Source organism: Corylus avellana, chromosome ca1 (assembly GCF_901000735.1).
Source record: "Corylus avellana chromosome ca1, CavTom2PMs-1.0".
In the NCBI taxonomy this organism is placed as follows: Eukaryota; Viridiplantae; Streptophyta; class Magnoliopsida; order Fagales; family Betulaceae; genus Corylus; species Corylus avellana.
Genome location: NC_081541.1, coordinates 6967789 through 6973196, shown reverse-complemented (window position 1 = coordinate 6973196; position 5408 = coordinate 6967789).

Sequence of the window (5408 nt, the reverse complement as noted above, 5' to 3'; positions counted from 1 at the left end):
ATTGATAATTAATTGGCAACCAATTTCCCACCAGCCCTTTATGCGAAAGACAAGTTTAGAAAGAAAACACACGAGAACACACACCAATCACACACATACACAAAGAGTTTATGTGGTTCAGCCCAAAACCAGGCCTATGTCCACCAACAAGAGAGTTCCACCATGAGCAAATTCTTACAACTCACAGTACATGCCCATACCATCTAAATACACTTTGCCCCAGAGAAAAGCCTCACACACTCCTCTCAATACAATAAGTGATAGTTGAGTTAAAGGACAAAAACGCTCACTCTCTTGCACATTCCCTCCCAAGCTCTCTTCTCTCACATTGAAGAAGCTCTTCTTTTGGGATCTCTTCTTTCTTGTGTGTATACAAACACAAAGGCATCATTCCTTTATATAGGAAAACCATTGTGTTGCCTAGAAGGTTCCGGAATGTTCCACACACATCAAGAACACTCTTTCTTCTTAGAAGGTTCCGGAATGTTCCACCAACATCAAGAAGACTCTTTCTTCTTAGAGAGTTCTGGAATGATCTACCATCATCAAGAAGACTCTTTCTTCTTAGTGAAGGAAACCATTGTGGATCTTTGTAGAACACAAGAGAAAGTTCCGGAAGATTCTGCCTACTAGATTCAAGGCATACCTTAACAATCTCCCACTTGACTTGAATCCCATCAAGTCGTAATCTCCCCCGGATGTCTCCTCCACCTGAGAGCTTAGGTCCGCATCTTGACCGATGCCCATCCCCACACCCTGGGATGTCGTACAAAACACTGTCTACACCAACAGTCATAATTCTACAAGAATTATCATGCTCCACCATAAAGAGCACATGCACTTAGAATTAAACCATTCTAAGAATTTTCCTTTCCGGCACATGTCGAAAAAATCCTGCTGAAAAATATGGTGCAACTTCCATGTTTGGTTTCCTCGGAAGTTCATCAGCCATCGACACCCTTTTCCACCACATACCCGACATCAAAGACCAAACCAATGTCCCGTATGCAATTGTGGACCCGCTAATAGAACACATCCATTATCCTGACATTTTTAGCGGTCATGCCAGAGGATGTACATGTCCTTATCAAAGAACATCATCATCTCTCTCTGTAATGAGAGAAACAATATTAGCGTTTTTGGAGCAACTTGCCGAACCTGCTCCTTTCTTTAACCTCTGAACAACACATGTATCTAGTACTTCTGATCAGTACTCCGTGAACAGTGCCTCGTGAACAGTATCTCCATGAACAGTACCTTTGCTTGTGAACAGTGCTACGTACTCTGTCCTTGAACAGCACTCCGTCCGTAGACAGTGCTCCATACTCCATCTGTGGACAGTACTCCCATACTCCGTCAAGCCTTTCAATCTCAAACTTCAAGGACTGCATTTCTCCGCAACCTTGCTCTGATACCAATTGTTGGGAAAATTGATAATTAATTGGCAACCAATTTCCCACCAACCCTTTATGCGAAAGACAAGTTTAGAAAGAAAACACACGAGAACACACACCAATCACACACATACACAAAGAGTTTATGTGGTTCAGCCCAAAACCAGGCCTATGTCCACCAACAAGAGAGTTCCACCATGAGCAAATTCTTACAACTCACAGTACATGCCCATACCATCTAAATACACTTTGCCCCAGAGAAAAGCCTCACACACTCCTCTCAATACAATAAGTGATAGTTGAGTTAAAGGACAAAAACGCTCACTCTCTTGCACATCCCCTCCCAAGCTCTCTTCTCTCACATTGAAGAAGCTCTTCTTTTGGGATCTCTTCTTTCTTGTACTTCTTTTTGGTGTACACAAACACAAAGGCATCATTCCTTTATATAGGAAAACCATTGTGTTGCCTAGAAGGTTCCGGAATGTTCCACACACATCAAGAACACTCTTTCTTCTTAGAAGGTTCCGGAATGTTCCACACACATCAAGAACACTCTTTCTTCTTAGAAGGTTCCGGAATGTTCCACACACATCAAGAACACTCTTTCTTCTTAGAAGGTTCCGGAATGTTCCACCAACATCAAGAAGACTCTTTCTTCTTAGAGAAGGAAACCATTGTGGATCTTTGTAGAACACAAGAGAAAGTTCCAGAAGATTCTGCCTACTAGATTCAAGGCATACCTTAACACCTTTCTTTTCCCAAAAGAGGGTTTTTTTTTTTGTGGAGTCTGGTATGATTTGTTGAGTGTGTTCTCTTTCAAAGCTGGTCCATCTTTTGGGAAGGCTTTCTGGTGGTGGTTTTATGTTTTGCTTGTAATTTTGCTGATTGCAAGCTGGTTTCTGCAGCTTTGTGTTTTTTCTAGTTTTGTTTTGGTTGGGTTTAAACCTCTATGAGGTTGTGGTTCGGCCTCATGAAAGGGCTTGTATATGGTGTTACATTGTTGATTGGTTTGTTTGCTCTTAACGAAGTTTCTTATTCATTGAAAAAAAAAAAATCCTTTCTTTTGCTGGAAGGCTGGAATTGTTGTCTTCGGTTCTTTACAGTTTTCAAATCTTTTGATCTCAAATTTTTATTCTTCCTAAAAGGGTGATTAGATGTAACACTCTGATCTCATATTATGAAAATGAGTATCCCACATAAAGGGTGGGTGGTTTATAAGAAATGGTCATGAGTGCTAAGTCTCACACTGAATACAAAGGTAAGTTATTCTATAAAAGCTCTAAATTGACTTATCATTTTAGAGGGATAACGCAGGTTAACACTTTCCGTGGGTCATTACATTAGATCTACGAGAAGAAATTTAATAGATTTCTTTGGAATGGTAATGACACTAGTTCTGCCAAGGGTAAGGTTGCATGGGATCTTATATGTGTGCCCAAGAAGGAAGGTGGTTTGGGGTTTAAAAAGTTTGGGGAATGGAAATAAGGCTGCCATTCTTAAACGTATCTTCTTGAAGTTTAGGGTTGGTGATGGCAGCAAGATTTACCTTTGGCTAGACTTCTGGCATCTAGATGGAATACTCAGTGATCATTATGGTTATAGAGATAATTATGATGCTGGAAGTAAGTTTGATGCAAAACAATCAAGTGTCATTAGAGGTACAAATTGGGAATAGCTGCCGGCAAGGTCGAAGTATTTGGTTAATATTGAAAGTAAATTGCCTTTGATAAAAATAGGAGGTATCCAGGTAGGGATACTCCTATTTGGATGGCCTCTAAGTCAAGTACTTTCTCAAGTAGGGATACTTGGGAAGAAATTGGTGTGAAGCAACCAATAGTAGAATTGTGGAGTCTGATTTGCTATTCTAAAGCACTCTTTTATTTTGTGGTTGGCTGTAAAGGACAGCCTTTCAACTGGTGACAAAATTTTGAATGAGGAGTACAAAGGGAAGTTAAAAATGCCTTTTCTGTAGAAGCTGCATTCAATGCCAGAACCATCTGTTTTTTGTTGTTGTGGGTTTTTGTAAAAGAATATGGAGGCTAGGGGGCTGCTCTTTACGGTACATAATTGTTGCTTAATTGGCTATTTTTGCAGTGTAGATTGTGCTCTTATGCAGATTAATTGCTGCATTTATTTTTTTTTTTGGATAATTGTAGAGATTTTCTTGCTGAGTTGATTTTCTATCAGCTGTATGTTTGTAGGGTGATTGTTAGATGTGTGTTCCTTGGAGTCTGTATTGGTCTTTGTTTGTGAGGTGCTCTGTGGGCATCTTGTGTTCTAGCAGGCTTTTCTGTTGGAGGGATTGTATTCTTTGTTTGGTTGGTATAAAAGAATGTGAAAACTTCACAAAATTCTTTTGAACTTTTATGCGTTTTGAAATTACTTTTATAAAGTTCAAAAACTCTCAATTTGAGGTATTGAACTTTCAATTCTGGTAAGAATTTCAGTTAAAACTTATCAAAATACCAATTTTTTTTTAATTAAAAAAAATTGCAAAGATTCCGGCATGGGTATTTTTGAAAACTCCGTTAAATCCTGACCAAAGCCTGAATCTTTACAATTTTTTATTGTATTTTTTTATAATAAAAAACACGGGTATTTTGAAAATTTTGACAATATTTAACAAAAAATCTTAACGGATAAGTGACATTGTAAAAAATTGATCTAAGAAAAAGCATAGAAACAAACAATTGATGCAAAAAACTGGGAAATATTTTGATAACATCTTGAGCTTGTGTTTCATTTATTTCTCTTCTCTTATATGTAGAAATTTTGAGAAGAGAAATGCTATGATTTCTCCTGTAGTTATTCTAATGTTTTCTTGATTATATGTGGATATTGTTTTTTTAAAAAGTCAAAAAAGCCAAAAAAAAAAAAAAAAAAAAAAAAAAAACTTATTCTTACTTTCTAATTTTTTTTAGAAAACAATATACACTTAGGATCAAGAGAACACCAAAAAAATCACACAAGAAACCGTAACATTTCTCTTTTGGGAATGAAAAAATTTAAAACAAAAATGCGTACAATGAGAAAGTTTGTTTGCCACATGGTTCTAACTAAAGCCTATATATAGTCTTGCTCTAATCAAAAATTGAAAATCCTGATCTGAAAGAAGAATATCTTAAAAAACTTAAGAAACTCATGACTAATGATTTTGAAAAACCTGTTGGTACTAAAATCTCTCTTGAAGATACCTTGAAACGATTTTCAAAACAAAAATCCAAGGTAGTTACTATCTCAGATTTGCAGCATGAGATTGGTAACATGAAGAAAGATATTACTGATTTGCAAAATGACTTGCAAATTATTAAAAATGAGAACAAAGATTTACAACAAAAGCTTTTGCTTTTTAATCTTCAACAATTTTTTCCAGAAAATAACTCTGGTAATGAAAATGTTAATGGTAACAAATCTGAGCATAATGATGAAGCTGAATCCAGCTATAAGCCTCTTTCCAATGACGTTAAGATTGTCAGTGCTATTCATAAAATTGTTCCTCCCAGATGATATTCAAAAGTTCATGTTACTATTGCTCCTGATTATACTTTTGATGTCATTGCTTTGATTGATTCTGGTTGTGATTTAAACTGTTTTTAAGAAGGATTTACTCCAAGTAAATATTTTGAAAAATCCACTCAGAACATGGATTCTGCAAGTGGAGACACAATGCACATTGATTATGAATTGAAAAATGCTTATGTTTGTCAGCATGAAGTACATTTCCATATTCCTGCTGTCCTTGTCAAAAATATGGGTGAATATAGGCTTTAGTTAGAACCACGTGGCAAACAAACTTTCTCACTATATATATATATATCAAGGTAAAGATGGCATGAAAATTAGCTAGAGGAATTATTTGAAAGGAAATAATTTTAGCACGTTTTACTTGTGGCTGCTTTTACAAGCTAAATATCTGTTCTCGACATTCCACAACCTCTGATCAACGGCTAGCCCCCATTTTTAGACCGTTGGTTGAAGTATACAATGTTTGACTTCCCTCCATTAGGTGCACCA